Source organism: Dendrobates tinctorius, unplaced genomic scaffold (assembly GCF_039654945.1).
Source record: "Dendrobates tinctorius isolate UK_male_01 unplaced genomic scaffold, ASM3965494v1 ptg000019l, whole genome shotgun sequence".
Lineage (NCBI taxonomy): Eukaryota > Metazoa > Chordata > Amphibia > Anura > Dendrobatidae > Dendrobates > Dendrobates tinctorius.
The window spans coordinates 63,120,444-63,144,107 of record NW_027361687.1 but is presented as its reverse complement, the minus strand read 5'-3'; the positions used below and the strand labels follow the sequence as shown (position 1 = coordinate 63,144,107).

General features: G+C 42.0%; 1 protein-coding gene across 7 annotated transcripts in view; it reads right to left on the bottom strand.

Annotated features, from left to right (window-relative positions):
- The window catches only part of MEF2D (myocyte enhancer factor 2D), a 176,922-nt gene that overhangs the window by 106,771 nt on the left and 46,487 nt on the right, over nucleotides 1-23,664 (bottom strand). For all 7 annotated transcript variants that reach the window (XM_073567139.1, XM_073567138.1, XM_073567137.1 and 4 more), the window contains exon 2: nucleotides 746-813. The gene's annotated coding sequence lies outside the window, so the exon portion shown is untranslated. The remainder of the gene's footprint in view (nucleotides 1-745; nucleotides 814-23,664) is intronic.

The window sequence follows — 23,664 nt, the reverse complement described above, 5'->3', positions numbered from 1 at the left end:
TACAAAGAAAAACATCACAATTCTTTTTTTTTGTTGTTAAATAATAGATCTTTACTTAGCTTACAAAAACGCATACAAATCCGCATGAAAAAAACACATGAAAATCCGCATCAAAAAGTTAAAACGCGCAGATTTTTAATGAATCTGCGCAGAAAATTCCACAGGCAAATCAGCGTGTGCACATACCCTGAGGCTATGTGCACACGCTGCGGATTCACCCGCGGATTTGTATCTGCGGATCTGCAGGTAAAACCGGAGCTAAAATGACCTATGGTTTTACCTGCGGATTGGCCAGCGGTTTTCCCCTGCAGTTTGTCACCTGGACAATGGAATAGGTGGCAAACATGTCAATTCTTTCTGCAGATTCAAAACCGCAGCTTTTCCGCAGTTGAAAAACCGCAGCATGTGCACAGTGGATTGTAAGTCACATAGACTTACATTGTACTGTACACTGTCTGCAGAGCTGCTGCGGATCCGCAGAGGCCAAATCCACAGTGTGTGCACATAGCCTAAAGCTGTCCGGTAAGAGGTTACAGCCACTGAATAAAACAGGTGTCTCCTGTACCACTTCTGGACTTTCGACAGTATTTAGCAGCTGGTAGCGTCTTCAGCTACAGTTGTCACCTGTTTAGCAGTAAACACTACAAATCCTAATGATTCCCTTTCTAGTGCCCCAGTTTCCCTGCGACTTCATACAAAGACGTAACAAAAAGCCATTATTAACAAGAGATGGTTCGAAAGTTACCTGGAGCTTCTTCCCAAGATCTTTGCTCATCATTCAAGGGAAACAAAAGAAAAGTCCACAAGGAATATCTGGAAGAGAAGAAACAGAGTCAGCTGTGTTACAAATCGCTATGGGGTTTACAAAGCAAGAGGCGAGCGTGTGGAGATATGGTTTAATTGGCATCAAAAAGAAGCTTATGAGAACAATGCCGAATATTCCTGACCTGGGGACACCATGAAATGCTGTTAATACGGACATTGCTACACATTATTAGACATGGCCCCTGAGCCATTAAAGGTCTCACACCAATATCACAATGAAAGAGGAGGCATGGAGAAATGTCATGGTGGGACCTTGCGTCTTCTGCTTTCCAGGGCAGGAAAATATGAGAGTTCAATTATAAATAATAAGTGAAAAATATTGATTTCAGAAGCGACACACTCCTCTTCAATAACGAATCACCCTTAAAGCCAGCAAATGTGAGTAAGCTACCTACTGATACTCAACTAAAACTCGTCATATTTGGACCAATGTCGCTGAGAAATAATCATAGCCCTCACAATGCAAAATTAAGAATCTCCATAGATTAGGTCTCCTTGGCTGTTATGTTGGACCAAAAACAGAACTTAAGAAGGAACACATCTTAATGGACAGGTCAAGAAAAGATGGACTTGTTTGGACTCTTCAAAAGCAAGAATGCACAAAATAGTCAATGATTCTGGCATGCTGCAACCAAAAGCAATGTTAGACAATGGTAGAATGAGGAAAAAATTGAGCCCTTGACCATTACTATAAGGCTGTGTTCACACACAGCATTTTTTTAGCTGTATTTTTAGTGGTTTTTCCTATAAAACCGCTAAAAATAAGCTTCCCATTCATTCCTAAGCATTTTGCACTTTTTGTGCTTATTGATGCGTTTTTTACCGCGAAAAAAAACGCATCATGGTAAAAAACGCAGCATGCTCATTAATTTCGCTGATTTTTCCGCGTTTCTGGCTATTTCTATGTGTTTTGAAAACGCGCGGGAAAACAACGCATAAAAACTGTGCGTTTTCTGTACAAAAACCGCGCGGCTTCTGGGAAGGGAGTCAGGTTTTTCAGCAGAAATTTTCTGCTACGTGTGCACTTAGCCTAAACCTACATCATTCATGAAGTCCCAAGTTTGTTCAATTCAACTTTTTGGACTCTTTCAGCAACTTCTACAATCCTCTTGGTGATATTTGATGTATAGAGTCGTAGAAATCCATTTGGTCTCATGTAAAAGTATTCTAGTATTTATGAGCAGTATCGTCAGGAGACAAAACTGAAGTCTATGATACCAGAATCAGGATCAGAACCAAAGAAAAAATTCCCACATAAGTAATGGAAAATCACAGCACCATCACCGATAACTTTTAGGGACAGTTTACAGCAGTTTCCTTATCAGCAAATTCAGTAATACACTAGCAAATAACACATGAATACGCAGCTGATAAGAATCCACCAATCACAAGGAATGATGTTGCAGCCTCCCTCTGCCTTCATAATGAACGTTGCACACGCTCATTAGACGCTTCAATACAAAATATACGGGTGGAGTCTGACCAATGCAACTAATGTTCATGTGTAGTTTACTAAAAGAACAAGAAGAGTCTTAAAAAAAAAAAAAAAAATATCTCAGTGACCAGTGTGAGAATTACAACAGTTCTCATTTTTATTTTTAATAAAGATTGTGATACAGAGAAGACAAACATTGCTAAAAATGTAAATAACAAAACCCATTTAGGCTGTGTGCCCACGTAGCATTTTTTAAGCGTTTCCGCGGCGTTTTTAAATGCGCGATTCTGCTGCGCAAACGCTTAAAAAAAAGCATTCCATGCATTTGTAATAGAAAACGCACATGTTGTGCCAATGGTGCGCTTTTTACCGCTGAGGAATCGCTTAGCGGTAAAAAACGCAGCATGTTCATTAATTTTGTGGAATCGCCCGCGATTCCGCATACCATCAATTATATGGGCAAAAACGCTTAAGGAAAACGCATGCAAAACACTTGACAATCGCGTCAAAAACGCGTGTCAAAAAGCTCATGCGTTTCTGCTCAGGAAATAAACCGCTTGAAAAACGTGACGTGGGCACATAGCCTTAAACACGAAACCCTGATTTAAACAATGGGTCAATTTCTCATAAAATATTCCCTTTAGGGATGGTTCAGGCTAATGGCCGATAACCATAGAGAACATCCAGTTCAATCCTCTCATTTCTACATCCTCTATTACTGATTATGGGACAAGACCTGGGACGAGTTCTCAGTAGCATAAGGCCGCAGAAAGTGTTTATGCTGGTTGGTAAGCAATGGTAGGCACTGGCGTCTACACAGCACTGTTACTCATTCTGACAAAAGTCAAAGCAGATGGCTCTATGACTCAAACTGTGTTATACAATCTTTGTATGGAGACTCGGAGAATACCGGGGTCTCGGCTCTGATTACTCACGCAACGTGAAGGAAACACAGGGTGGATTATACCAAACATTGTGTCATGGCACCTTTATGGGGATACTTTATTTTAGATTCCAATATACTGATATTCTAAAGACAAATATGACCCCCATAGTCTAACACGCAGCTGGTAACATAGGATAAGTTTCGGCACCAATGGCGTAATATACAGTACATACAACATCTCACATCCATTGACTAACTGTGAATAAGAGAAATGAGTTTTAAGCCCCCGTTACACACTGCGATATCGCTAGCAATATCGCTGTAAAGTCACCGATTTTGTGACGTAGCAGCGATATTGCTAGCGATATCACTGCATGTGATACTTACCTCTGACCGGCTCCCCCGCTGGCTATCGCTGATCGCGCGAGAAGCTGCTGGACCATTTCTCGTCGGTCACTTCCTGAGGCGCTTCCTGCTGTGACGACGAGCGACGCGTGGAGCCGGGCGGGAGGACGCAGGATCGCCGCGTCTGACAGGTAAGTAGCGATCCCCGTCCCCTGCGATGTCGCTGGTGAGATCTGCCTGAGTGGCAGCTCACTAGTGACCACTTAGCGATGCACCAGCGATCCTGACCGCGTCATATCGCTAGTCGGGATCGCTGGTGCATCGCTAGGTGTAACGGTACCCTTACACACAGGTCGTCAGAGCTCATCTTCTCACGGCAAAGAAGAACATAGACAATAATTACCCTATTCAGTCTGATAGGATTATCATCAGGTAACTCCTTTCCGCTACTGTCTAAGCAAAAGGAGATATCAGCTCATTGCCTGAAAAGTGGCAGTGGCGTGACATGTACGCTGGGCAAAACTTCCTGTGCTACAGGGGCAGTATTATAGTAGTTATATTCTTGTACATAGGGGACAGTATTATAGTAGTTCTATTCTTGTACATAGGAGGCAGTATTATAGTAGTTATATTCTTGTACAGTGTGCAGTATTATAGTAGTTATATTCTTGTACATAGGCGCAGTATTATAGTAGTTCTATTCTTGTATATAGGGGCAGTATTATAGTAGTTATATTCTTGCACATAGGGGGCAGTATTATAGTAGTTATATTCTTGTACATAGGGGGCAGTATTATAGTAGTTCTATTCTTGTACATAGGGGCAGTATTAAAGTAGTTATATTCTTGTACATAGGAGGCAGTATTATAGTAGTTATATTCTTGTACAGTGTGCAGTATTATAGTAGTTATATTCTTGTACATAGGCGCAGTATTATAGTAGTTCTATTCTTGTATATGGGGCAGTATTATAGTAGTTATATTCTTGTACATAGGGGGCAGTATTATAGTAGTTATATTCTTGTATATAGGGTCAGTATTATAGTAGCTATATTCTTGTACATACGGGGCAGTATTATAGTAGCTATATTCTTGTACATGGGGGGTAGTATTATAGTATCTATAGTCTTGTACATAGAGGGCAGTATTAAAGTAGTTATATTCTTGTACATAGGAGCAGTATTATAGTAGTTATATTTTTGTACATAGGAGCAGTATTATAGAAGATATATTCTTGTACATAGGAGCAGTATTATAGTAGTTATATTCTTGTACATAGGATCAGTATTATAGTAGTTATATTCTTGTACATAGGGGCAGTATTATAGTAGTTATATTCTTGTATATAGGGGGCAGTATTATAGTGATTATATTCTTGTACATGGGGCAGTATTATGGCAGTTATATTCTTGTATATAGGGAGCAGTATTATAGTAGTTATATGCTTGTACAGTGGGGACAGTATTATAGTAGTTATATTCTTGTACATAGGGGGCAGTATTATAGTAGTAATATTCTTGTATATAGGGAGCAGTATTATTGCACATGGAAGGGTAGAATAGTCAGCTTACTGGGAGATCAGGTGCACAGGCATCACCAACAGCAACAAGATAAGTGAAGTCCGGCACACTTGTATGGATAAAAAGAATGGCAACTATATTTTCACATAAAATCCATACCAAGGGGAAAAAAATAAAGAATTCTTCCTATGTATTCGACCGCAGTGTGTGCTCTTAATCGTACTATTATAGTAGCTGCTAAATCAAACTGTTTACGCAGGAAGGGTGACAAACATTACACAAGAGAGCTTTCACCATGCTAAAAAAAATATTAAATCTGTGGTCCATCCTTATCGATGATGGGAGAGACATTCAAAATAGGAAAACTAATTTCTGTCTTAAGAAAACATAACTATTTCATTGATGTCAATGTGAATTGTGCGTAGCTTTCCTTTTTAACAGTCAGTAGCCCTGGTGTGAAGCTGCAGAATACGAGGCTATACAGCTGAAGCTTCAGTATAAGCTCGGTAGTGCACTCCATTCTCTTGTATTCCCCAGCGCTCTGCCAGCTTTCATCTGCACATTCCCTCCTCCTAAATTCTTTTTCGTGGCAGCACCCATGGGTTTCAAAATCCTGTTTGCCCAATCAAGTAAAAAGTAAAATCCGATAGAGCCTGTTAAGTGAATTAAATTATTAAACAATGGATGAGCCTGGGCCTCTCGTGCCTGACAGAGCAATGTTCTTGTTTCCAAGTGAAAGGTTTTCTCTTTTCAGTTGTGTAATATTGTTCTGAGCTGAGGCGATAATCGATGGGGAATGCAGAGCCCACGGCGCGGCCCGCTCATCCACGATGAGTCTTCAAGACCTTAAGCTGTTTAACAAGTTAAGGGGCACTCCTTGTATTGGTACAGAATGGCATTCACAAACCAAGAAAGGAGGGGGAAGAACTCCAAAAGTTCCAAGTATTGGCTTTTCACCAACCTTGATGAGAAGCATGGTCTCGTTCTGTCCTACCAAACTTCTGAGTAGATATTTCACATCCTGAGATTTAAGTAAGAGAATAATGGGATTTTTATCAAGAGAGTCAGCTCTCATTTGTCATGTTCAGAATCAGCCACCATATCAGTGTAGCAGATATTGTGGATGGACATAGGCCAGCACCAGTGATGAGCTTGTCCATCTCCATGCTTCATCTTCTGACAAGTTGCCCAAAGGTTTCATCATCTCTTCTAAACGAACATCTTCTCACCAGTTCCTATCTTGAACACTTTCCTTCACAGGCTCTTAAACAGAGATGGCATAAAACTCTTTGAAATAAGGTCCCTATATTAATAATCCCTTCTGAAATCACTGTTTTCTCCACTGTGTCATCCTAGAAGATGGTAAGTGATGAAAAAGTCTATAGTAATAAAGTTCTATCCAACCTAAGCGGCAAAAAAGTTCCACCAAGTTGGATTTCCCAGGTAATTTGTAGGTGATCAACACTTGTTTTTGGAAACCGTTACATCACATTATGTCAAACTCTGGCCTACAGGGTAAGTATATTTGGCCTACAACGCCTGGTAGATCCCCCCGAGTATACTTGGCTCACAACCCAAGATGGGCCCCCAGAGTTAACTTGACCCACAACGCATTGGGGGATTTTACAACCGTCATGGCACTTTCAACTATATCGGCATCCTAGAAGATGATATAGCTGAAATCAATAATAGAGGAGGGAGCGTCAGATGACTCTCCTCCCATCATTCCCCGTCTGCGTCTGATATCTCAGTGCAGCAGGCACGGTGACGTCGTTACATGGCGCCCAATGTTCCAAGGTGCGCAAAGGATCTGAAGAGATGGGAGCAGCAGGGGAACGGCCAGAGGGGAGAATTATTTTTTATGTGGGCCTATTATACTCTACTCTATAAAGCACTATGTGGGGGTCATTATACTGTATAGAACACTATGTGGGGCCATTACACTGCATTGAAGGCAATTCAGGGCCCCCGTTTTACTGTATGGAGTACTATGGTATATGTTATATCCACAGAATGTCCCATAAATATATAGTAGATGAGGGTCTCACCAATAGGTCCAGCATCTATGATGTGGATCGGGTCCCAACAGGCACTGCTAATTTCCATACAAATGAAAGGGAATACTTCTCCACTGACAGTGGAACATATCAGGACCCCGATGGCGAAACAGTTGCAGGTCCCGTTGATGAAACCCTCATCTTTTATATACGGAAGGAATATCTTATGGATATACCATAATTGTATTGGCTGATAATACCCCATTATGCCTCCTTTTGTGATGGGCAAAGAACAGTCATATGGGTAGAAGTATCGTGTATGGGTGAGGTATGGATGGTGTTGTTCAATCTCCAACCTCTTCATAAATTTTAGGATTGGTAAGTTCTGCCTGCAAAAGTCTATACACGAGGAAGCATGTATGCAAATAAGCCAAAAATGCTGATACATGGCTCACTTACCAGAAGAGCCAAGAACACAGTGTGAAATCTGCAAAAAGAGGATGGGACCATTTACCACATAATCTGACATTACCAAGAACAGATTCCCTTATTTAATAAATTCTATATGTTTTGATAGATTACCTCTCAGCTGCTATATAGCTCTAAAAGTCAGTATGCACTGATTTAAGGTCTCCCCGAAATGTTGAGTGAACAGACAGATAGACAGTCAATCGAAGGAACACTCTGGAAAACACAGATACATCATGATATGCCAAGGGCAGGATCCGCGGGGGCGGTGCTTAGCTAGAAATCCTGGTTTTATAATACACCCCCTCGGGCTTGCTGGCAAGATATGGACTGGTAATTTAAAGGGGTTCTATAAATTAGCAAAAGTGAACTGGCAAGAGTACAACAAAAGACTGTCAAAATGATTTTCAATCAAATCGATTATCCTCTTAGATTATGTTTTTTTTAAATTGCATTGCTTTATAATATGTTATATTATAGTTTCTTAATAGTTTTTTTTTTTTACGGAGAGGGAATCGCTATCATGGTGGCCAAGGACGGGGACTTGGATAGGTCAGATTATGTTGTTTGCGATTGTGGCGATGTTGCTCACATCGGCCCCTGATAGACTTCTTGGCTCCCGTTGCTTGGAGAACAGGCTGTGACACATGGGTGGAAGGTGATATCTCACTGCTCGGAGGATCATGTTAAACAAACCTTGGATCACGGATATAAAAATTGTCTCCTCAGCTAGATTTGATTTCCGCACCTTTAATGGCTCCTGTGTTGTTCCTGTGTGCGCTTATCAATAATGGTGAGGAGCAGATGGCTTGCTTTACACGTAATGGCACCTGGTAAATGCCGTCCTTTACTGAAGGTTATTATTGGTCTTAGAAGAGACTCACGATTAAAGGGGTATTCCAGCTTGAGGCATTTATCACCCGTTTCCTGGCAGTTGAGGATTCGAATGTTGAAACCCCGGTCACCTGTCCTCACATCCTCAGGAGAGGCTTGTAATAGAGCAGTGGCCAAGAATGCACCCCTTTAAAGGAACTATCACCATGACAGGCTTTTTTTTTTCAATTGTTGGATGCCATATTAAAAGTATGCTACGGTACCCATTAAATGACCCCAAAAGTCATCACTATGCCCAAATCATATAAAAAATGAATCAACACTATCAGTATTTGTACCATGTGACGGTGGCTCAGTGGTCAGCTGGGGTCCTGGGTTCGAATCCCACCAAGGACAACATCTGCAAGGAGTTTGTATGTTCTCCCCGTGTTTGCGTGGGTTTCCTCCGGGCACTCCGGTTTCCTCCCACACTCCAAAGACATACTGATAGGGAATTTAGATTGTGAGCCCCATCAGGGGACAGTGATGAAAATGTGTGCAAAAACTGTAAAGCGCTGCGGAATATGTTAGCGCTATACAAAAATAAAGATTATTATTATGTGACTCTCAAGAAAGTTCCTAATAGCCGAGTATGCTCACGCACAGCTTCCCGTTTTTAAAAGTGTGTCGGGATTTTATATGATCCGTCTTGGACAAACTCTCAAACAGGAGGAGCACGTGCCTAGTGCCCTTTTCTTGGTCTTTTAGTTCGCGCAGGTCATCCGTATGATGGCTTAATATAAATCTGGCCTGCACAAGGTACCAGACCGGTTATGGTAGTAGGATGTTTACAATAGCGTCAAATGTAAGTGGGCCTGACTTAAAGGAGATGTCTACAACTTGTATATTGATTACATATCCGTCACCCCCACCAATCAGCTGCTCAAGGTATCAGCTGCGGAAAAGAACAGCACAGCTCTGCCAACTGTATAGTGGAATATCCACCCATCTTAATTCTCGGCAAAGAGAACAGCTGACTGATGGGGGTGTTGAGTGGCGCACCCCCACCAATCTCATATGGATGACTTAGCTACAAAAGTATATATAAGTATATACAGTATATAAGCTACAAAAGTAGTAGAAAAACTCTTTAAATTGGAATGACAAATCAACATCAGGGCTCACTTGGATAAGAGCCATAACCTGTCTTCCTAGGAGACTAAACAAGCTGGAGGAGCCATTGCCTGAATTCACACTATTGGGTGTCAGGGCAGGAGATAAGATAAGGCGAGGAGGGGGAATGGTGGAGATAAGCCATGTGAGACCAGCCACATTTACAAACCTTTAAGTGTATGGTGCACCAGACAAAGATATATTACAATACAGTTTCCACTCATGATTAGCTGCAGAGAGGGTAGCGGAGACCACCCAACCTGACCTCCAAGACTTCTGCAGTCCTAAAAGGCCAGCAGGCCTAGAAATTCTGGAAGACATGGCCAGATAAGTTACTGCACATTTACAGAGGATCATCCAGATGACAACTGGCTAGTGTAAAAGGGCCCCTACGCCATTCTCAAGTCTAGGAAAGCCTTCTGTGGGAGCTTTCGAGGGGATGACAATGGTTGTGATCTACTTTACCAGGAACCAGTTTTCGTGATAGAAGAGGTTGATGATACCCGACCAGAAACTGCAATGTAGGTACAAACTTATGCAACCGTTGAAAAAACTGACAAATTAATCAAGTCATCTTTTATTTTTATCTAGCCCAATCCATTCACACCGTAAGCAACGCAAGTAACGGCAAGACTGATCACAATTGTAACGGCGCACGATTGATAAGGTCAATTTATGTAATCGTCTATTTAAAATAAGAGAACTACAGGTTGAAGATTAGAAAAAAACTTTTACAATAAATAGGTGGAAACTATTTCCTTTAATATCTTATTAATACACCGAGAGATGATGGGTTGATGTTACAGGCCCAAGTCTGTAGGAGTGTCAGGAGTGTGGATCCAAACCACAAGATCCATCCCCCAAAATAATGGCAGATACTTGTCTATGTATTAACATACCATCATTTTACATCACAACCTGTATGTTTTCTTTAAGATGCAACAGAAGAAAAAAAAAAAAACCTTGGTAACAAGAAACGGAAAAATACAAGCTATCTAGGTAAAAAAAGATAAGGAAAAAGAAAATAATGAAAGAACAAAGGGGTAAAAAAACTGGATGAGACGAGAGGAAACGTGGAAAAAAGGAGCAAGAAACAACGAGAGGCCAAGGGACAAGTGGTAGAAAGAGACATGGAAAACCAAGAAAGGAGCCGAGAAAGAAAGACGGAGCTGGATACATGTGATTGTTTATGTGCTTGGACTAGGTCTTCTGTTGATCACACAACAATACTTTCAGATAAAGAGATGCCTTTACAACGCAGCTCCATCCAAACTAAGCCCCGTGCCACTGACATTTACTCTGGTGGTGAGAAAGGTTCCCATTAATGGTGTAGGCCACAGCACTGACCAAAGGGGGCCAGCCACAGCACTAGCCAAACTGCGCCAGCCAGAACACTGGCCAAATGAAGCCAGCAACAGCAGTGGCCAAATGGTGACAAACACAGGACTGGCCAAACGGAGTCATCCAGAGCCCTGGCCAAACAGAGCCAACCAGATCACTGACCAAAGGGCGCCAGTCAGAGCACTGACCAAAGGGCGCCAGTCAGAGCACTGACCAAAGGGCGCCAGTCAGAGCACTGACCAAAGGGCGCCAGTCAGAGCACTGACCAAAGGGCGCCAGTCAGAGCACTGACCAAAGGGCCACAGACAGCGCACTGACCAAAGGGCCACAGACAGCGCACTGACCAAAGGGTCACAGACAGCGCACTGACCAAAGGGACACAGACAGCGCACTGACCAAAGGGCCACAGACAGCGCACTGACCAAAGGGCCACAGACAGCGCACTGACCAAAGGGCCACAGACAGCACACTGACCAAAGGGCGCCAGCCAGAGCACCAAACTGTGCCATCCAGAGCACTGACCAAACTGTCAGCCAGAGCAAAGACCAAACTGTACGAGCCAGTGCACTGACCAAAGGGCGCCAGCCAAAGCACTGACCAAAGGGCGCCAGCCAGAGCACTGAACAAAGGGCGCCAGCCAGAGCACTGACCAAAGGGCGCCAACCTGAGAACTAGCCATATGGTGCCAGTGACAAAACTGACATATTTAAATCAGCCATAGACAAGCTAAATGGAGCCAGGAACTGGCGTAAGCCACAAAACTATCCAAACGCCAGCCACAGTGAAACTAGCAATTCCAATTATTTTCTTTAGAAAAACAGCCCACCCACATCAGTGCCAACCACAGTCCAACCATATTAGGTACAGACATAACCCCCCACAACAATGAAAAGCAAAGCCCAGCCAAAATAAAGCTATACACAGCCTCCCCCACAATGGTGCCAGCTATATAGCCCAATTATGGCCATGATAAAACTACTGGTCTGAGATTTTGGTTATCTACTGCATTGGAAAAATTAACTCAGTGAGGATTCTGGTCTGAACAGTGCCCCAAGAGGCAAACAAAAATAGAGCATTTGGATTCACTAATACCGAGTGGTGGGGACCATGGGGAGCGCTGGAGGGATAGTGAAGTATACAAAGAGTCAATACTGCCAAAACCGGAAAAGGAGATGGAGGAACTATTGAGAAATCACTTCCTGGTTACATCTTAACCCCCAATGTGCCAGATGTATGCAGCACTCCAGAAATACCGTGGGATATCAGAGGCCCGGACCCTGACACTGTGACCGTTAAGAGCCGCCACTTTCGATTTAACTGTCCAACTTCCTTTCTGTACAGGGGGAAGTGAAACTGGCAGATGTTTGATGAGTGAGGATGCGGGGGATACAAGTCTGAACGTGTAACATTATGGGGGTGATAAAGACAATGGTGCAAAACAGCCAAAGAAGTCAGCGATTGCAGTAGAGGTTCAAAGCCACGATGAGAATATCCGCACCTCCAGACAGTCCCAAACAGGGGAGCGAGAAATCAAGAGCAGGACCCTCAAATTCCAAAATCTAAGGTTCAGTTGAATATGGCAGCATACAAAAGGATCAAATTGCCCTGTGGGGGCTCCTACGAACCTCAGCCAGCAAGAGGACTCCAAAAATGTCAGAATACACCTATAGGCTGTGTTCCTGCCTCCTGTGCATCAGGGGATACGTAGAAGTCATGTAACTAGACCAAAACCAAGTTCCTCGAAGAAAAGCAAATAGATCTACGCTATGCCCGATACGGCGGCCATGTTGTTCAGCAGTGAAGTGTTTACTGCTCGCACTAAGAGCCTCAATACTGACGGGTTAAAAGTCCGGGCACACCGCTAATTAAGAGAGTAAGCACTCAATCCGTATTTAACGGAAATAATTACCAGATTGTGTTGCCAGCTAATTTCTCTTGTACATAGCAACCCTAAGCTGAGATACCTGCGGAAACAGCACGGGGAGCAGAGCAATCATTAACCCGTGGAGGATGGAGAGGATAAGTGTTGCGTGTTCGTCAGTGTGTAAACTGCCTACAATTGAAAGAAATGCCCCCCTCAATGCCACCCTGCTGACCTGATTAGGTATGCAAACATGGTTAAAAAACGGTCTGCCATCGGGACAAGAATTATGTAAGTCCTCCATCACCAATGCTCCCCAATCTGCTATTTACGATACTGGAGACTTCGTACGCTGCAAATGGACCCTTGAAGTTCCACCATGTAGTTGCGGCACGACACATGCATAACTGTGCACCAGGGCTAGTAATTGGATAAGTCGGCAGGTAGCCGGAGAGTCGCAGAGCTCAGGTCTGACTGCCATGGACTACCGATGTGGCCACTGGACCCGGGCTCCTTCGAATTAATTTGATCATCGGGATGATACATTTCTGATCACTGGTGGTCCAACTGCTGAGGAAGCCAAGAATGTAGGAAGGGTTCAGAAAGTCTCCCGAGAGAATGAAGCGCTAGTGAGCAACCACCACTATGAATATTAAATGCCACAGTGGTCGCACATGCTCTCTAGGGATGCTCCAGATTTTTGGTTGGAACCATCAATAATCATACATTTATCACTTATCTAATGCATAACCTTTATGGAGCAACTCCTTTAAATAATTCCTCAAAAAGGTCCAAACTCCAATAATGCACCCTTTTTAAGGAAGCCTCCAAATGAAGGGAGTTCAGAGAATTCAGTTGTATGACTACATCAAGCCAAAAAGTCAGAAGTGATCGACATTAATTTGGGAGCCAAAATTAACACCTAGACCGGGCCGAAGTTTTTCAGAAAAGTGTTTCTGGGGCCTACTCTAGTCCATGTAAACCTTGCCTGACTTGGAAACAAAAGTGCCTGTGTGTCACTGCCATAGATTATACAGTACTCCAAATAGCTGCGGCTTGCCACATCAAAGCCTGGTAGCTGATAGCACGCTGTGCCCTGTCACTGCGCAGTTAGGAAAACAAAAGGATGCCCATGTGACATGGTGCAAGGTTTTTTTTTGTCTCCTCGCGGCTCATTAACTATTTTAAGTTGAAGATTTTCCATGGTAACAATCACTAGTCTGCATCAATTACTTTTCACACACACCAAAAAACTCAAAAGGAAGCCTCAATGCTGTTCTTAACACCCCTTATCATGATCACCCATGTCACCTTGCCAAAAACGGAGACTGCAGGTGGCCTCAATTCTCCATGATATCCCCTGAGAACAGCAAGAACTGGTGGGCATCCATGAGTGAACACCTAACCAATCCTCTCGAAAAGTTATGGCCTCTGTTGATGTGTTTGGTTACTGGCACCCTTTCGAGCAAGATGAGAAAAAAAAGCTGAAACGTAAGGGGGTGGTTAAATTTTAAAACGTACGGGGGGGGGAGTATGTTCGCAAATGAACCTGGGTAACATTCTACTGTGCCAAGGCAATGTGCCAATTTAAAGGGGATGTTCACTTGCTCACTCTGGCCAAGAAATGAGGACCTTCTCTATTGACTCAAAGTTCCAGGGGATGTGTAATCTTATTTCTTCAGGAGCGCACTGCTCCCCCCCTGCCTCCTGCCTTTCCGCTTGCCAGTGGAACGGTGCGCTCCTCAAGATTGGCAGTTTAGATGCCCACTGCTGGTCTGAACCAAGCTATGTCCCATGCTGCAATCACAGGCACTTTTGCCTCCGCAGCATCAGAGGGGTGCAGGAACTCTGGATCCGGCCAGCTTCATGTCTTGTACAGCAGCCACCGCTAATAGACTGCAGAGGTGGACGGGACTCTAGGTGACCAGCAGTAAACTAAAAGACAAGAGATTATATTGAATCTCTGACTGACATTGAATGTACTGGTAACACTAATATCATGTTCCCATGTATGATGAGGGTTCAGGAGCTGAAGCTGCATCACTCCCGGTAGATGATGGATGTGCCCCTAACAGTAGTGATCGGAGCCAAGCTCCGCTTGCTGCTGTCAACCCCTTAAATGCCACTGTCAATCCCATTCAAGGTGTGCAGTCTGCAGGCACGGTGTTCCATGTGCCTATCGGTATTGCTGCATCCGTAAAAGTCCACTTTCTTAAGAAGTCAGGTCATTTTTAAGTAATAATGAAAATTGACGGTGGTCAATTGCAATTTGTGTGTTTTTACAACCACTTCAAACTTTTTAAATGGGTCACAGACACAGTGGTATGTAAAAGTTTGGGCACCCCTGGTCAAAATTACTGATATTGTGAATAGCTAAGCAAGTTGAAGATGAAATGATCTCTTAAAGGCCTAAAGTTAAAGAAGACACATTTCCTTTGTATTTTAGGCAAAAATATATATATAAATATTTTCATCTTTTACATTTTAAAAGTTACAAAAAGGAAAATATATATACAGCATATGTATTCTCGGAGGTGAATCTATAGTGTGACCTCAAGAGGCAGAACATGCACAACCTGGGGGAGGATACAAAATGTCCCAAGATCGGCATTTTATTTTACATTATGTCATTATATTTGTGAGGCAGATCGTCTCCGGGCTGTTCCCGCCTTCATCAATAAATGAAAATGAAAATTTAAAGGGAGCAGAAAAAAAAAGAAAAACAATTTATTGTAATTCATTATTCATGTGGTTAAGCAGCTGGCGGGTTAAAGTAAAGGCTTTGTAAACTGTTTTTATGTTCTATGGCAGAAGTCCTAACCACTTTTAATAATACTGTGCATTTGGGAACAAGAACGAAGCATGCTGGGAAAGCCCATCTTCCATGCCAATGACATAGTGAGTCTAATAAATAGTAATATTTCTTAGATCAAAAGCATTACTTGATTTGAAGAACCCCATACATACCGTAAGACCTCCTCCTCCAAGAATGTAAAGCTGGGAGAAGACCCACCAAAGCTGGTTGAAGGGCAACCTAAGTTAAAACGTAGGGGAAAAAGCTGACTGAAAGTCTGCCTAAGTTAGAAGGTAGCTGGGAGAAGACTAACCAAAGCTGGCTGAAGGCACACCTTAGAATGTATAGGGGAAAACACCAAGGCTGGGAGAAGACCCACCAAGAGCAGGCTGAAGGCCTGCCTAAGTAAGAAAGGAAGTAGAGGAGAAAACATCAAGGTTAGAAAATACACCTAAGTTAGGCTCAAGGCCCACCTAAGGCCAGGGTCCACTAGTGAATCACATCTGTACTAATGACACTCAGCTCCTGCTCTGCTGCAAGCAGGAGTCAAGTGCGACTGCTCTGTGCTTCGATCCTCTCACAGGAGGATTTAATCGGATTGTGTTCATCCAATTTAATCGCACGTGAGAGCGAGCGCTAAGTTAGAAGGTAGAGGGAAAAACACCAAGGCTGGGAGAAGACCCACCAAAGCAGATTGAAGACGACTTAATTTATAGCATAGGGAAGGAAACACCAGAGCTGGAAAAAGAAACACCAATGCTGATTATTAACCTACCACAACTGGTAGAATATTCACCTAAATAGTAACGTGGTAACAGACCCAAAGAAAAAAGGTATTTGAAGACTCAACCTGCCTTAACAATGACATCGCGCCACAACAGATAATCAAAAGAGACAGGGATGCAGTCGAGTAAAAGTCAGTTCACAGGGATCCTATCTAGTGGATAAAGATGAGACCAATGGACCATATCTCGCAAAGCTGGTAAAGGATCCAAAGCTCATAAAAGACCCAATAAATTTGGTAAATGATCCATCAAAGCTGGTAGAAAACCCACCTAAATTGAACCTCGTAAAACAGCCACCCAAGCTAATTGATGACACACCTATTAGAACATGGGAGAAGACTCAGAACAGCTGGTAGAAGACCCACCAAAGCTGGTAGAGTACACATTTCAATTAAACCTAGAAAAACTCCAAAGCCAATTTTAGATACACCCAACAGAACGTGGACGTGGAAGACTCTCTAAAGTAGTTAAAGACCCAAATAACGGGAACCTGGTAGAAAGCTCACTAAAACTGGTAGAAGACCAACCTAAGTTATAACTTTGTAAAAGGTCCACCAAAGCTGGTATATGACTAACTTAATTAAGAACCTCAGAAAAGACCCACCATATGCTAGATTAAAGTGGTCCTCCTTCTACTATGATGATGCTGGAACAGGCAGTAACGATGGAGGAAATAATAAACTAAACAAGGAAAAATGTAGACCAAATGCAGAACAAGATTTTCGATAATCTGTCAGGGAAAAAGATCAGAAAATGGAAGAGATTTTCAGCCCAATAAAAAGGAAAAAATAATGGTTGCATTTCTATGGAGTAAGAGTGAGATTTCATTACGACACAAGTGCACAGGCAGCTTTGGCGGCTACTTTGATGATTTCCCTTCATCATTTTTCTTAAGCCCGTTAAGAAAATATAGACTTAACCATTAGAAAGAATTACCGTACTTGGCACCTGGCCATAGACAACGGATACTTGATGGAGGGTTTTGCCAATTTTGATAAAAACGTTCTGATAATTTAATTTCCATGCCCACAGGTATTTTCGAAGCCTCTTTGCGCAGGTGGCCTTTTTATATTATGCCGAGTACCCAATCAATTTTATGGATTTGAGATGTAAAGCATGATCAAGAAAAACATTCTGAGGTGGGGGAACATTCCGAAGGTGACAATGGCTGTTGCTACAAGCCTTTCATGTGTCTGGGAAGCTACTTCGCAAGTTCTGATGTAGATTATTTGCTTAACACCCACACTTTCCTGGATGACACAGATATAAGTGTGATATATCTAACATTGTCCCGCAGAAATAGATGGAATTTACTGTACATAACATACAAATACATTTTTGGAAAAAATACAAACATTTGGATAGTTCCCGAGTTAAGCAGCTCCATTCCAAGCCTTGTGGATGACGCAAGTCATCAGTGCAGTGTATGGATGGGCAGACTTCTCATTTTTATAACTAAGCCAGCCCCCTTCTCTGTCACAGATGATGCATAGGCGCTAGCTTAGGTAGGGAAATGAACCATTAGCCACAGGTGGAGTTGGAGTCATGGAAATTGAGGAGTCCGAGTCCTAGTTTGGCTCACCGACTCCACAGCCCTGAGCCCCCTTCACACACAGCACTTGTCACAGGAAGCTCTCTCCTGTGTAGAGCATAGGCCAGAAGTTGAGATCATGGACTAAGGAAGACTTTAGTTAAATAAGCATAATGTATGACTTACTGTATCTTATTTTACAGAATAACTCCTTGAAGGTTATGGACTGATTTTCTGAGAATGGCAGAAAGACCCCAAGAAAACCAACTATAGTCCCAGAGGTTTCAATCACTGCCTCGACGGGTGATTTCATCACTCGTTATCATGAACTAGGTCAATTTTAGTAAGGTCTTCTAACAACTCAATGTTGCTTTAATATGGTCCACCACAAATAACGTTTCAACCAAAATTGGCTAAAATACCCAATGTTTCCCCACATTTATGGAGGAAATAGTAATACCAATACTCACCCCATAATAACAGAAAATGAGCAAAATTGTCCCATTGTCAAGGATGACTCCAATACCGATATTATGTCAGAATTGTCATTTAAGCATTTACATGAGTTTTACACAGAGGTGCCACCTCCCTGGTGGGTAACTGTGTGGTAACCCAAAAACAATGTGAATAAGGTCCTGGGAAAGAGAGGAAGAGGGGGAAAAATGAGGGAGAGCGCTATCTAAGCTTAGTGGATGAGTCAATTCAGTTTGGTGAGAAAAATACAACTTCAAACTTGCTCACCTGGTGTGGTTGTGCAAGGAAGCACAACACTGGGAAAAGTTTGCAAACAAGGGTGATCCCTCCACCGGTGTGCTGCCCATCTGTAATAGCATGGAGATAATTTTCCTTTCCCAGAAAGAAATTTTCCTCCGCGTGATATTGCAAATATAGAAGTTTCAGGGCGCTTCCTTCAGAGGATCCTTAACCCAATTTGGAGTAAGAAGGTTATATAGCCAAATAACTGAGTATCTCTGATGTTAAATCAGATGATATTTTATTGGCTAAGTAAAATGCAAAATTTTATAAAAGACAATAAAAACATTAAAACATTTTTTGGCCTTCATCAGGTGTATATATAGATATACACTTGATGAAGGCCAAAAAATGTTTTGTTTTTATTGTCTTTTATAAAATTTTGCATTTTACTTACCCAATAAAATATCATCTGATTTAACATCAGAGATACTCAGTTATTTGGCTATATAACCTTCTTACTCAAAATTGGGTTAAGGATCCTCTGAAGGAAGCGCCCTGAAACTTCTTTATTTGCAACCCAAAAACAATAACATGCTCCGTTAATGAACTTCCTATGTGAGGCACACAAGGAAGTTCTTTCTTGGAAGAAAAAAAAAAAAAGAGATTTGTTGCCAGTAATTATAAGACGTCAGTTAGCACTCAAAGAAAAAGGTAATATTTGTCATATATGCAGAAGGTGGCACTAAAAGTGGGCGATTGCTGTGGCATTTCCTTGCCATCCAAGATGTTCGCTACCTGCCCAAAGTTTATCACACATCTCTCCCTTTCAAAATACCTTGTGTTGTTGTGACTTTTCTCCATGTGAACTCTTTAGTCTCCATCTACCTCCTGTCACCATCTCTAGATCTGTGAAACTATTACATTAGGGTTATTATTAGCTTTGTGCTTTTAGGGCGAGGGTCTTCGTATATGAACAAAAACCAGAAGTGTAAAGGGGCTAAAATGAGTCTCAAGGAAGAGGTCAGCTATGTGGTTGCTACACCCTGATCACAAATAAGCGCTGATCGCTGTATCCTTCAAAACCACATACACATTTGGGTGGACCCCCAGATCGATACTTGACTAGCGCTCCTGCAAGATGGAAAGTATATAGCATAATGACCTTTGTACCGCCATCTACACCGGTATATAATTGGCCGACTGCACCCCCCACCTGTTATTTGAGTCCAATACGTAAAAGTTTATTATAGAATAAACAAGTCTAACTTTTATCTCTAAAATAGCACCCCATGTAATCACTGGCTTTGTGAGGTATTGCAGCTCAGCTCCACCTACTTCAATGGAGTGGAGCAGCAATATCGAGCTCTAGACATGGACAGGAGTGGCGCTGATACCGGAAGAAAGGAACCATGTTTTTGGAATCTTGGAGCAACCTATGTAGCGAGTTTCCTTCCCGGATGACTCTTCGCACAACAGGACAATCCACTCCTATACAAAATGAGTCCTCCTAAATACCTATAAGAACAAAAACAACCAAGGATTCAGGAAGCAACCAGACAGTAAAAAAAAAAAAAAAAAAAAAGAATCTCCTTGATGCCACTACAACCAATGTGTCCTGTACCGGTTCAGTGACTGCTCAGCTACGGAGCTGTTTTTCCTCTCATCTGGAAGCCACACAGATCTAAATCATCTCACCTCGCCCTAGGTAGGTTTACAGGACAGGTCCTGTGGTCGCGATATCTGTCAGGCTTAAAGATGATATCTTGTTTTCCCATAATTAAATGTGGCCATAAAAGAAAATCTGTCAGAATCACCATTAATAGGCAAGATAAGGATCAGCATGGTTTGTTCATGAAGTGAACACAAATGTGTTGGTTGTTAAAAGAGGAAGGAAACCAGAGAACCCAAAAAGGATCATTCAATTCCTTTACAGATGGTGACCGTGGTCAAAAATTTTATGGTGGTCCATGAGGTGGGACCACACTCACAGTAAGTCATGGAATCTTGGTTTTGCCTTTCCAAGCTTTTAGAAAACTTCAGCCTTCAATTACTCAATGCAATGTTTAATGTTGAAGGCCACCATCCCAAATAGAACATGCCAAGAGAATTCATGCTGGTCTAATTCCTTGTGGCGAGGATGGTGGAAACCTCATCAAGACTTCACGTCTCCAGGAAAAAGGAAGATGAGATCATTGGAACCCTACGCTGGTCTGAAGCCTACTTAGATATTCACAGCCTCTATCTCAGTAGTTCCCCAAGAAAAAAGTTGACTAATGCCCGGACTGATCCGTAACTTAGACGCACATGAGGCTGTTAGCTGGGGTCCAGAAATCCGTTGCAATAATGGCTCATATAAAGACCAAGAAATACACCTGTCTGAATCTGTAAAACGTTTGTTAGGTCTCAGGATTAGTATAGTTTATTGCTGGAAGGGTGGGGTGGTCTGAAGTCCATTTAGATATTTTCCTCTTCCGCCATAGAATATCCCCAGAAGAAAACTAGAGTATAACACGTTTTGGGTATTCAGGTTGTTGCAATGTATTCACTAGAGGGCAATGGTCAATTACATCCTCCAACTCAACAACAGATTTCCATGAGAAAATTGGATTAAAAGTGATGATAGATCTTAGTGTGGTATATCACTGGAAGGTTAGGGTGGTCCGAAGTCTATTTAGGTCTTCACACCCTCTATCCTCCACCACAGAAGAAATTTTTTTAGTTAATGTTTTCCCTTTGTGGTCTGCACTTAACAGCCTACCACTTCTCTATGGTGGTTATGTCCTTATTGGTGACATGGAGTGACATGCCTGACATTCCTGTGTAAGGAGACTTATAGGCCATGCAAATGGAAATTAAATATGAAAATTGCCTTCTGAGAGAAGTTTCTGACAAATGAATTTTTGGATTCATTTGGTCCGAATTCTTTAGGCTCAGAGACTTGTAGCGTTAGGGGCTCCATAATTCTGGTTGGTACTTTCTGGTCTCAATACTAAAAGGAATTTCATAAAATGAGTTCCACACAACCAGATTAATTAAATCAGAGCAACATCACAGTCGCTGGGACATACAGAACAAAACAGACTATTAATAATGCAACGCTATGTGTAAAATATCAAAGCATATGATGGTGGTGCAAAGCGAGAACACCGCATTTCAGGATCCCTAAAGAAAGGCAATGAAAGGTTCTGTGCGTACCCGAGGTGCCGGGTAAGATTTTCTATAAATATACAGCTCTGGCAAAAATTAAGAGACCACTGCACAGTTTTATAAAAATCAGCTTCTCTGTATGTCTGACAGCCATTCCATTCCAGTATCAGTTGAATTCCAGCCAAAGTACACCTCATTCTACTTAATGTGCTTCTGATTAGGTGATCACCTGAATCAAATCTTATTTAACAAAGGAAAGTATAAAAAACCCTGCAGTGGTGTTCACACTCCTCTTGCAATAGGACAAGCTGGATGGCAAAACAAGTGCTAGTAATATCCCAAAAGTAACAGGAACAAAAAAATTGCTTTTAACCATGCCAAAGGAGTTGAAAACAAATGTCTTGAGTGAGGGAAAAGGGTTCATTCTGGCTTTACTAGCAGAGGGATACAGTGAGCAACATGTTGCCTCCATCCTTAAAATTTCTAAAACGGCAGTCCATTACAAGGTCAAGCAGCAGACATTGGGGACAACAAAGCTACAGACCGGCAGAGGGCAAAAAAAAGACTCTCCACAGACCGAGATGACCTTCATCTTTTTCGAATGTCACTCAGGAACCGCAGGATGACATCAAGTGACCTACAAAACGAATGGAAAATGGCAGCTGGGGTGAAGTGCACAGCAAGAACAGTTCGTAATAGGCTCCTAGAGACAGGGCTCAGGTCATGTAAAGCTAAAAAAAAAAAAGCCTTTCATCAATGAGAAGCAAAGGAGAGCCAGGCTGAAGTTTACCAAAGACCCTAAGGATTGTACCATAGAGGACTGGAGTAAGGTAATCTTCTCTGATGAGTCCTATTTTTAGCTTTGCCCAACATCTGGTCGTCTAATAGTTAGACGGAGACCTGGAGAGGTGTACAAGCCACAGTGTCTTGCACCCACTGTGAAATTTGGTGAAGGATCGGTGATGATCAGTGCATGCTTCAGGAAGGCTGGAATTGGGCAGGTTAATCTTTGTGAAGGACGTATGAATCAAGCCGCATACAAGGTTATCCTGGAAAAACAATTGATTCCGTCTACTCAGGCAATGTTCCCCAACTCTGAGGACTGGGTTTTCCAGCAGGACAATGCGCCATGCCACACAGCTAGGTCAATCAATGTGTGGATGAAGGATTATGAACTTGTTTTCTGTGCATTATTTGAGGTCTGCAAGCTCTGTATTTTTTGTTATTTTGACCATTTCTCATTTTCTGAAAATAAATACAAATTTATTGCTTGGAAATTCGAAGACATGTTGTAAGTAGTTTATAGAATAAAAGAGTAATTTACATTTTACTCAAAAATATACCTATAAAGAGAAAAATCAGACACACTGAAAATTTTGCAGTGGTCTCTTAATTTTTGCCAGAGCTTTTTATATCTAGTGCAGGGAATTTGTTCCAAAATCCTGATACAAAAATAAACAGCAACTCTCATACTCCAATCACATCCAAAGCAGCATTTACACAGTTTCCTCATATCCTCAGTGACTGAGATATTGGAAATCATAAATAGCCTTGCACCCTAATGCATCAGGTTTTTTTTAAACAATATATCTGATCATTTTTCTGTACCATGCAGCAAAAACGAACCATCAGAATTCGGATTTCAGCTCGATGTGAGATAGGCTTAATGATGGAAGCCAATAACCTAAAGATGTCTAGAATTGCAAAGGTAGGGTAGCTACAGCTCTACTCACCAGGCATTATACTTGTAACACTTGCTGACAGATTTCCCATTTTCCAAGAAAATTCTAAAATTCCCCCAAGCTGTAAACTTTAACCCTTTCCTTCTTCTGTATACACAATGAAATTACAGAAGAGGAAAAAAAAAGTAAAAACAATGTACGGGTCTTTAACAAAAAAATCATGAAACTTCTGCGAGCGTAGCAGCTGCAAAAGTCCATGTAAATTGCCATCTTTACAAACGGGCCCTTGTCCTATAGTCACGAGCTACAAGTTTTTGCAGCGGGCATCTTGCTGACAAAGCATTCAGGTATTCAGAGTTTCATAAG